Here is an 11818-nt window from a genome sequence, read left to right on the forward strand (position 1 = left end):
GTATTTCAGTTTCTTAAACAAGGCTCTACAAAGCATCTTCCAATCCTCTGGAACAAAATTATTGTAATGTCAGGCAAGCCCATTATACAATTTCTTAACATAATGAGACTGAGGACTGCTAGGTTTTTAAAAAGAGGTAGCCGAGTAAGAACAGCACCACACACGTGGTATTCAGGTAAGGGGTAGGTTTATTCAGTAGACCTGCTGGGTCCAGGAAAGGTTAGCACTCCATGTGTCTGGGAAAGGCCTAGGAAAGGGAGAGCTGGGAAAGAGAAAAGAAAGAGAGAGAAGAGAGAGAGCTAGAAAAGAGCTACGAGAGAGCAGAGAGCTAGAAAAGAGCAGCAAAAGAGCAGAGAGAGAGAGAGCAGAGAGCTAGAAAAGAACAGTGAGAAAGCAGAGAGCTAGAAAAGAACATTAAGAGAGCTAGAAAAGAGCAGAGAGCATAGAGAGCTAGAAAAGAGCAGCAAGAGAGTGCCTCTGGGCCTGGGCCAGGCCTTATCTAGGGTAGGGGCAGAGAAAGGTGTGGCCACATCAAATTCAGATGTGACCGCAGGGGATGCAGATGTGACCTCTTCCAGGTGTCCCAGTTGCCTAGGTAACGCAGGTACTGGATGGAGACTTTGCTGTGAGGAGAGTGGAGTCTGCTTGCCATCCTGGATCAGACCTTACATTCTAGCCTTTTAATAATCATAAAATAGGGCATGGATTCTCTCTGGCTACTTCCTGCTGACAAGGAGGCATCAACAATAGGGATAAAAAGCTGGAATTTGGTCCCCTCCCAGAGAAGGCAGTGAGCAGCAGCTGTCCCTTGGTGGCGTGAGTCCTTAGATGAAGTCTGGAGAAGTCTCATGATCATTGAGGGGCTGGAAAAAAATACTAGAGAGCAAATAAATGTCAAGAGGAATGACTTGGGGCTGAAAATGTTGTAGAAATGTCCCTAGCTACTTCTGACATCTGGTGACTAGGTAGCGAAGTCAGGTGACAAAGGAAAGAATATAAATTCCTGTTCCATTAATAGGTAGACAGGTATAGACATTGGATGGGCAGGCTTCTTACTTCCCCTGACCTCCCGGCTCTGGTTAATTTTGAAAGGGAAGGAACAAAGTACCTGATGTGACATCTCCTCTTACTCCTCTCCATGTTCCCTTGTTCCCCAGACTGGCTGAGTCTAGGTGCTCATTGCTGGGATGGCTTGTCCCAGTTGGTATTCAAGGAGGTTTGAACTCAAGGCCTGGCCACAGTCCCTGAGCACTTCTGCTCAATGATACTGCTCTACCACTTTGAGTTACAATTGCTATTTTTTGGCTGCTTAGAGATAGTCTTGAGCCATGCTTCCAGCTGTGCTCTTTGCAGGTTATTTGGGAGATGGAGTCTTAGGGATTTTTCAGCCCGGGCTGCCTTTGAACTGCAATCTTTGCCACAAAAGCCCTTTATTATTTCCAATTAAAGCAACAAGGAGATCAAGTAGAATAAGTAGAGCTTACCTGGTTCTTATCAAGAATTGACCGACAAATATTCTGAAATGACAAAACTCATTAGATGTCATGAGAATTTCAGCACAGATATGCCAAGTATTTTAGAACCATATAGTCAGTAGAATACACAACGCAAAGCAAAAAGGCTTATCAAGAATTGCCAACAAATATTCTGAAATGACAAAACTCATTTGATGTGATGAGAATTTTAGCACAGATATGCCCAGTATTTTAGAACCATGTAGTCAGTAGAATACAGAACACAAAACAAAAAAGGCAAAACTCAAAACCTAAAATTTTGACAACAATGTTTAGACCTATTTGCTAACAAAGCACATCACATGTTTGGGCCTCAGTTACCATGGCCTGTGAAAAGAGCCAATTGTTAGCAAGGCACCTTAGAATAGCCGGATGGAGTAGTAAGTTTGGTGGAAGGTTAAGGGTCAGATGGGGCCAAACCCTTAAGCCACCATGTGGCCACGATGGCGAACTCAAGATGGCGAATTTCTGAAAAAAAAAAAAAAGGCAAAGACAATTTGAACAAATAGACCAAGACTACAATTGGCTAGCCTTTGAGAGAGAACCTAGAGGGGGTCCCTGGGACCCAGCCAGCGTTGCACTCTTCAGGGCACAAGCCAAAATGTAGAAAAAAGAAAGGGAGAGATAGGGAAAGTTGGCCATGAATGGCAGAGAGAGAGCAAAGAGAGCCCGAAAACAAACAGAATTCTGACCATTTACCATTGCAGTAGCAAAAACTGTCTACATCTGAGAATGGCATAAAAATGAGGTGCTCTGATTTTCCAGGGAGTGCAGGAGACATTTCAAAGGGGTTTCATGGCTCAGACATGATTCGCAGCACCCTATTAAATGAGTAGGAGAGAGTCAGTCTGGTGAGTGAAGGAGAGCTGACCAGGCAGAAGCTGCGTCCCGACTTCCCCCAGAGCCCTCTAGAGAGAGCAACAGAGAACCATAGAGTAGCGTCACTCACCAGAGTAGAGAAGTGGTGTGGACGTGGATGTGAAGGCGAGCAATGGTATCGATGCACTGTGTCTGCAACAGACAGATGGGTTCGCAAAAGGCCATCAGAACTGTGGGTATTCCTCAGAGCAAAAAGGTAAAAAAAAAAAAAAAAACAGAAAAAAGAAAAAAAAGGGAAAAAAATCCTGAGAGAAATCCCAGCTATCCTGACTTTAAGCACTTTATCTGAGTCACGGCACCATTTATGTTAGGTTTTTAAAAAGCGGTAGCCGAGTAAGATCAACACCACTCACGTGGTATTCAGGTAAGGGGTAGGTTTATTGAGTAGACCTGCTGGGACCAGGCAAGGTAGGCATTCCACACGGCTGGGAAAGGCCTAGGAAAGAGAGAGCTGGCAAAGAGAAGGGAAAGAGAGAGAGGAAAGAGAGAGAAGAGAGAGAGCTAGAAAAGAGCAGCAAGAGAACAGAGAGCTAGAAAAGAGCTGTGAGAGAGCAGAGAGCTAGAAAAGAGCAGCAAGAGAGCAGAGAGAGAGCAGAGAGAGCTAGAAAAGAACTGAGAGAGCAGAGAGAGAGAACAGAGAGCTAGAAAAGAACAGTGAGAGAGCATAGAGAGAAAGCAGAGAGCTAGAAAAGAACAGTGGGAGAGCTAGAAAAGAGCAGAGAGCAGAGAGAGCTAGAAAAGAGCAGGGAGAGAGTGCCACTGGGCCTGGGCTAGGCCTTATCTAGGGTAAAAGAACAGTGAGAGAGCAGAGAGAGAGAACAGAGAGCTAGAAAAGAACAGTGGGAGAGCTAGAAAAGAGCAAAGAGCAGAGAGAGCTAGAAAAGAGCAGCAAGAGAGTGCCTCTGGGCCTGGGCTAGGCCTTATGTAGGGTATGGGCAGAGAAAGGTGTGGCCACACCAAATTCAGATGTGACCTCAGGGGATGCAGATGTGACCTCTTCCAGGTATAGCAGTTGCCTAGGTAACGCAGGTACTGGGTGGAGACTTTGCTGGGAGGAGGGTGGAGTCTGCTCGCCATCCTGGAGCGGACCTTACAAGGACCATACAACATCACTGCCTTCTTAAGTTTACCAATATCATCAACAGCAGCACCTTCATATCTGGCTGGTTGAGATACACCATTCCTAGGGGGTGGTTGAATTACAGGATAAGAGAAATATAGGCATTTCATCATCAAACTCACTGTCTGAGCCTTCTGTTTTGTGAGGGAATGATGCTGTAAAAATTGCATCGGCCAGTGAAGGAGCCGAAGGCTGCTTTACTTTCACTTTCTCAGGTTCTCCTTTCACTCTGCTAATTTCCCACTACATATGTTGTAATTTTGATTAAATCAATTCCATTTGCTCAGACATTTTATTTACACTTTCAGTTTGTTCCTTTCAGCCTTTTTTTTACTTCTTGTTTTTTCTCTGTTAATGGCAATGCATCCTTATCAATTCCGTCCTTAACCTCAGAGTCCAATTGTAAATCTACAATAGAAAGGGTGGCCTCTTTCTTTAAGTCTGCTATTAATCTTTCCTCATTCTAAGCTTTAAAAAGGGTACGTAAAATAGCCCAAATGACCCAAAATCTAATAGGAATCTTTTCCCCTTCTCGAATAGCTCTTTCTATGTTATTCTTTACTCGTTTCCAATTATCAACATCTAATATTCCTTCATCGGCGAACCAAGGATTACATTCCCTAACTACATTAATACATATTTCTATGTCAGAAGAAGAAATATTTAGACCATAAGCAGCAAGGAAATGTTTAAGCATATGTAAGTACGGAGTAGATTTAACTTGTCCCATCACCCTGTCATTAAAAGTACTTACCTGAATATCCCTTCCTGAATTCAACAATGAAGGGTCGCTGTTTGGGTGCCAATTGTATTGTCTAGTGCCTTGGGGTTCCTGCGTAAGGGTAACGAAATCACCAGGACACAGGGGATGCATAGTGCAAACAGCAATTGCCAGTGCATGCTATGCTTTATTGTTAGTGGGTATTTAAAGACAAGCAAGCATGATCTTTGCCAAGATTTGGTAAGAAGACATTGACACAAAAATTTCAACAGAAATATTTTTACTTGACCTATGAGACAATGCCTTGGTATATTATTATTTTGGGGGGGTCCAGTCATGGGTCCTTAACTCTGGGCCTGGGTGCTGTCCCTCAGCAATTCAGGTCAATGCTAGAGCTCTACCACTTGAGCAACATCACCACTCCCGGCTTTTTTCTTTTTGCTTATGTGGTGCTGAGGAATCGAACTCAGGGCCTCATGCATGCAAGGCAAGCGCTCTACCACTGAGCACCTTCCCAGCCCTGTCTTGGTATATTATTATCTAAACTATTTTAGAGCAAGCTCAAACCACTTCTCCAATCTCAGGAAAATGCTTGACCAGCTGTTCAACTATGATTAAGCAAGCAGAAGAGCTCCTTCATCAGCTCCCAGGAGTCTGTGACATGTGTTTTGAGATAGGGAGAGAGAACATTTTCCCTCTCTAGCCCGGCATACCAAGAGTTTTCCTAATACTCAAACACAGTCCTCAGATAATCCTGAGGCCGGAGCCTGCATCATTCTACCCCTTCAACATAGACCCTGAGTCTTCACAGGCTTTGAACTGTAATCTTTCAATCTTAGAATCCTGATTATCTATGATAGTTAAAAAGTATAAATATAAATAATATTTGCAAGAATACCAGTGGAGGAAAAATGATGCAACCCAGTTTATTGTGGTGTTCTTTCCAGAACACGGAGGGCATCACATTAGCAGAGGTGCAGTGTATTTTCACAATGGAGATAAGCTATTCTTGATGTGAATTAAGGGAATTTTGAGGTGCACCCTACAAGTTGGAAACTGGTGGGCTAGGATGACTTTATGGCATAAATCTTGTGATTGATGGTCATGAAATAATAGCTTAATCTGATAAACAACTGCTTACTCTTGAAGAATTAATTATAACATGCTTCATAGTTTTATCCCAAATCAGAATGTGGCTCTTTTTCTGTTCACTTCTCAGTCCGTAACACCCAATTGGAAAATGCATCTATTGCAGAATTACATAACATGCAAACAGGTATATTTTGAATCTCTCAGGTATGGAATGTTCAGAATTTGAAAATGAGTAGTTATTAGTCATAGGAATTTTGAAGACCACATACATTCTGTCCTCTTAACAACTTATTTACTTTTAAAAGTTATGGGTTTCCATAGAATTAAACTGTTTTCTCTTTTAATATAAGAAAGTACTAAATTTATTCTATTTTCAAAATACTGGCAAGTATATTGTGAAAAAAATGTCTAGTTGGATATCATTCCAGTTGATGACCCTCTGAAAAAGAAGAGGTAATTAATTCAAATTAGATGCCAAATAATACTGATTTTTTAAAAGTTACTACATGCAGAATAATATTTACTATACCAAAGCAGTGAAATTTTATTTCATCAGCTTATTTTTTAAATTTAATTTTAATGTGAAATTTTAATGTTCACTGGGGTTACAGCAATTGTAAGGTACTGAATGCATAACTTTTCAAACTTGTTATCCCCTCTCTCATTTTTCTCACAGTTTTTCCTTCACCCCTATGCCCCTCAAAAGTTTTAATGTACATTTCCAACTTATTGTCTTGTGAGAATTGCTATTGCATTGGTTTGCTCTTTGTTATTTGCCTCACCATTTTTTTGTTCCTGTTCCCTTACCTAATTAATGTAAATGTATACACAATACACATGGTACCAAAATCAAACACAGCAGGGGATAAACCATAGGGGAAAATCTCAAAAGAAATAGAAATCACATAGTACATAAAAACCAACAACCGCAAATAAATATTTCTGTTTCCATATCTTGGAGTTCATTTTGCTCAGCATCAGCTTATATGGTCATATATATGCATAACAAAGGCACTGGAAAATAGTTCCATGGACACTATATCATGAAAACAACACGTTAACTGTTTTTGATGGTGAAGGCAGGATTAAGATAGGTGAATTCACGATTCTGATAAAAGAATTTCAAAAGAGTTTTAAAATTTATGACAGGTAAATTTTAATTGTTCAAACGTTTTAACAACTTAGACTATTAAGACAATTTAAAATTGTCTGGGAAAATAAGCTTTCATGCAAAGAAATCCGTGGAGACTTAGCTGAGAGCTAGCAATATGGGTGAATATGACTCATTTTCACACTAAACAAACAAGCCTCACAAACCTTGCTGTGAATCCTGTAGGTTCCCTTGAGAATTGTCCTTACCCAGGAAATATATTCTCACTGTGTGAAACAAGGTTGTAGTGGAATTTAAATTCAAAGTTCTTTTTAAAAAAAGACATCAAAATTTGTGAATTGACATTTAATTACCAAACAGTAATTCTCTGAAAAAGAAGGAAAGATGTAATTCAAAATCACTTGACTTTATTAAAAGTATGAGAAAAGAGTAGTGAAGAAAGATGAGAGAAACCATAGAGGACTGTATTCTCTCCAGTGGTGTAATGCGTTCTTGTTCTTGTTTCTTCCATTCTATCTCCACAAACTATAAAGTGTACCTCAGGACTGGAGTAACCAGTTCAGACAAAGAATACTCAAAGAATGGGGGCTGGGAAAGTGGCTCAGTGGTAGAGCGCTTGCCTTGCATGCCTGAGGCCCTGGGTTCGATTCCTCAGCATCACATAAGCAAAAAGAAAATGGCCGGAAGTGGAGCTATGGCTCAAGTGGTAGAGCGCTAGCTTTGAGCTGAAGAGCTGAGGGACAGCGCCCAGCCCAGAGTTCAGGCCCCATGACCGGACACCCCCCCAAAAAAGAATACTCACAGAAGAAAATATTTGCAGTAGATGTAGGTGATATATAACCTTTGACAATCTATTTAAATGTGTTCAAAATTCTCCCTTACACCAAACTGCCCTCTTTCAACAGTTTGTTTGCTTCTCCCATGACAGCGCTTCATTAACTGCTTAAAATTTTGTGAGCTCATATACATACTCTCTAAAGATTGCTGTTGGTTGTGATTTTTGTTTGTTTTTGTTTGTAGTTGTGTTTTTAACTGAATTTCAAAAGGTTGTGCAAGTGTGTTACAATTAAATATGTCCAACTAATTGTCCAATGCTTCTGGATCAGAGTCACTTTTTATCATTCTCAACCAACCCTTTCTCCAAGATTTATTTCAGATTCACCACTTCCTTTATTACATTTGTACATTGAGTATTCTAGCTGTACTTGCCCCTTGTTCCATTTTTCATTCATTTTATGTCTTTACTATTATTCCTTTCTGGTTTCAACTTCCTGATAGTCATTCTGCTAAACTGTCTGTTAATACTTTGAAAGATTTATATACATTCCATGGAGTTTCAATCCCACATATACTTGAACTGATGTCAGCTTATATTTCCATAATTCATTCATCTGCAATAACAATTTGCAAGACTGGAGATGTGAAGCACCTAGACATGATTTTATTCTCATCTTTTTGGAAGATTAATCTTTAGTCACCAAGAAAGTTTAAAAATCACTTAGAATTTATACCTAACTACCAGTTTTTATAAATGGCTTTGTACAATGGTGTGTGATTATTTTATTTTACATGGGATGATATTTTCTACTACCTATAAGTTTTAGAAAAAGAAGAAAATTAAATTTACTACTGTAGAGGAATATGATAGAAATAGAAGACAGATTTTATCTTTGTCACATCTCTGATCAGTACCCATATTCAAGACTTAAAATCATATTTCTTACTTTGTTTGACAGATAGGGAAATTATATGATAAGGCAACAATGATAAGGCAACTACTAGTGACTTTTTAAAATGTACCTTCTTATGTGATGAAATTTACTTTATTAGCTAATATTTGGGTTTGAATTATGGGAGGCTGATCTATTTAACACATTTCTGGAAGGCACCTACTGACCAACGCAAATGGTGGGAGATACTATTTCTACCCATTAATGACTGGTTGAACTTATTTGGCATTAGGGCTGGGTAAATAAATCAACTATTGTAACTTGATTCCTACACTTGAAAAACTTTTAATGTCACTATCATCTACCTGTCAAGTGTTATTTTGGTGAATATGATTTTTAAAAGTTTATTTGAAAAGGAATATACTTTCAAGAGATTAAATGTAGGTTATCATTGGTTTGAGAATGACAACATTTTTAGAGTACAAAACCAAGATTTACTGAAGTACCAGTGTTTTGAATTTCTAAGGGTCTTCTCAATTAATGTTTTTCGAAATTATATTTGACCTCTAAGTCAAGTTTTCCTAGCCTTGGTAGAACAATTATGGATCTATCATTCCAGGGATTTTTTGGCCTACTTATGCTGGACTGAAATCTTTTATTCATCATTAGGAGTGGGGTATTAAAAATAATCTTGTGACATTTGTGATTTTGTTCACTCATATGGGCTGGGCATCTGTAAATTGAAAGTTTGAACTACAGTACTTTCTCTCATATTTTGTGATCTCATCTTTCATTTTAAGTTGTCTTACATTTCACAATTGCTTACTGCTAATTCCTGCGAGGTATTTTAGTACTGAAATATTATAGGAAATGAGAAATTGAGATGGGTCTTCAATTACTTTCTCTTAGCATGTTGCATGGGCCAAGGTGAGAAGTCTTGCCCATATTATCTAGTGATGCAGGCAACTGGGATCTGATATCCTTGGACCCGTGGGTACTGCAGAAGAATAATAGTTTTTAGGCATCATATCAGCAAAATTTGGGTGTAATCAGTAAGAATGTTTCAGAAATACGTAGAAAAACACTTTGGGACTAGTGAGTTAACACAATAAATACAGCAGCAGTGTAAAATATCTTCTAGATTAGAGGAAAACAATACTTACTGTTTTTTTTTATTATGTGAATTCAGAAGACCAAGAACAGTTAGAAGGTATCACAAGTTCATACCGAAGACATTGCATTGATACTTTTTATATACTAATATATATTCTAAACCTAATTATTTATGTTCCAATCTATTTATGGGAGTAAATTTCAATTTATTTGTTAAATTATCAATTAATTCTAGTAAGGTTCACTGCGTGAAATTTAAGATCAGCACATATAAATATAAAATATATAAGTATATATAATATAAGAAATTGTTATGCATTGTTCTGTTGTGGTTAGGGTATCAAAGGCAACTGTGCTTTAAAGTATTATTCCATTATCTCTACCTCAGTTTTTGGTAGAATTAAACATAGAACCTTACTATTTGTAAATTTACAGCCTAGAGGCAAGAGGAAACACTTTGATTAAAACATTACCAAATTAAGTCCTAATATCCGGGAGAAACATATGGACTTCTCCAGGAGCTATGGAAATATTTGTTGATAGAAAGTCAGTAGTGTAAGTTCCTGCCTGGTTGGATGGTAGACTGGCCAGGATATTAGGTAAACATGCATATGAACAATTTTTTCACCTTCTTGGCTTTAGCTACTTTTGAAATGATAGGTATAATAAACAATTATATTTTGATAAAATACCTTCTATTCTGAACAATTCGGTCTGAAGTGTTCATCTCTCTATGAACCCTTGTAACTAAAATTAGTTTTGTTCCAGTAAGACAATCTATGCTGTCAGTGTAAGATGTTCTGGTTGGTCTGTTCCTACATGGAAGAAGGGTAAAGGTTCAGGAAGACATTTGTACCACTGCGACCTCATTTAGGAAATTTTAAGCTGCAGAAATTTAGAAGTAGCTTTTAAGTAAGGCTTACTTTTAATCCATTAGCTCCACAAAGTTAACTCAGTTGATAAGTAAGTACTTGAAAAGCCATCACCTTTGGATTTCGCTATAAAGGCTTCAAAATATGATCAAATTTAAAATGAAAACGACAAAATAGTCATTGACAAAAAATTGCAAATGTGAGTAATCGACCAAACAATGTAAGTTTTTCCCACTATACACAGAAATTTAGAGAAATAAGATCAATAGCATTTTAGGGACAATAAGGGTTCCTTGTTACAAATAGGCAACCAAGGATATATGCCTGTATAAAGATTGCATCATTAACTACTTAAATTTAGAGGATACTACATGCTTCAGCAGCAGGTCTACCCAAATGACAACAATACAGAGATTAACATGGCACTTGCAGAAGGATGATACAATAATTCGTGAAATATTCCATATTTTTCATTCTACAAATGCAAGAAATGACAAACAGTTATTAAAAAGTTGATTACAAAAACACAAGTGTAACAATACATGTAATTCATAGAATTAAAGGTTAGTTTGACATCAGTGTATTAAATCTTCACCTTAGAAAGGCCCTTACATAGCATAGCCTTTACAAAACTTGAATTTTTTATATGGAATGTAATCTGAAAGGACGCATTTATTAATGAATCTATATATTATAAAACAATGTAGACTTCAAAGTATTATATCTAGAAGATAATGAAATAGATTATGGACTCTATACAAACCTAGATATACTTTTTTTTTCAGACAAGCACCAGGAATAACTTTAGTTTCTATACTATACAACAGATAAGTTAAAATTTTAAAAAAATGACAAGCTCTGCAGAAATCATTATAGATGCATACAATCAACTCTTGAATACATTTTGACATCAAAGTGAGGCAATTCACGTGGAACAATACCATGGAATCCATGAATTTTTAAATTAAGATATTGCTGTTGCTTTTTATTATCAAAATATTTTGTAGGGACACAAAGGATGGAATGGCACCTTTGAAATTTAAGAAACTTAACCAAACCATTACTACATAAGAGAATAATTTGTACAGCTTTCCACAACTTCAAAGAGGTAGTGATACATACTTATCCTTTTGGCAATATCAAATGCAGTTTCTTCCAAGTTGTTCTTCAGACCCGGTTTGATACAATGGTTCAACAGAAGGAGATAGAACATATCTTTGCTATTCCTATTCCCAGCAGCAAGATGCAAGGGCGTCAAGATGCCATTAGTTTGGGGATTGGTATCTGGATCATGATGAATTAAGAAAGAATCCATTCTGGTATTATTCCATATATAAGTACTATGCAGGGGTGCCAAGTCATTCACAGTTATTGCATGAATATCTGCCTTGAGCTACCAACTCATGGACAATATCTATATGTCCACTCTAGGCTTCCCGATGAAGAGGGGTATACTTATCCTCATTCCTGGTATTCATGTGAGTGGCCTTTTGGGAAAGTAGTCTCTGCACTGCAGTAAGCCGATTAATTTCGGCATCCCAAAGAAGAAATTTGCTTGCATTCTTCTCCATTATTTTATTGCAATTGATACCATTCCTCACGTTTTCATCTTGTTCCTTGTCTTCATCAGAATTGCCTAACCAGAGAATTTGAGTACTAGTGTGAATGAGGTGTCCATGTATATCCCCAATAGTTCACGTTGGTTGAACTGGTCAGAAAAATCCGG

General features: G+C 37.9%; 1 pseudogene; it reads left to right on the forward strand.

The window, feature by feature from the left end:
* Positions 1 to 10463: 10463 nt before the first annotated feature.
* Positions 10464 to 10563, forward strand: LOC138803622 (U6 spliceosomal RNA; annotated as a pseudogene).
* Positions 10564 to 11818: the final 1255 nt, after the last annotated feature.

This window comes from Dipodomys merriami, unplaced genomic scaffold (genome assembly GCF_024711535.1).
Source record: "Dipodomys merriami isolate MVZ:Mamm:240054 unplaced genomic scaffold, mDipMer1.0.p SCAF_344, whole genome shotgun sequence".
Taxonomy (NCBI): Eukaryota; Metazoa; Chordata; class Mammalia; order Rodentia; family Heteromyidae; genus Dipodomys; species Dipodomys merriami.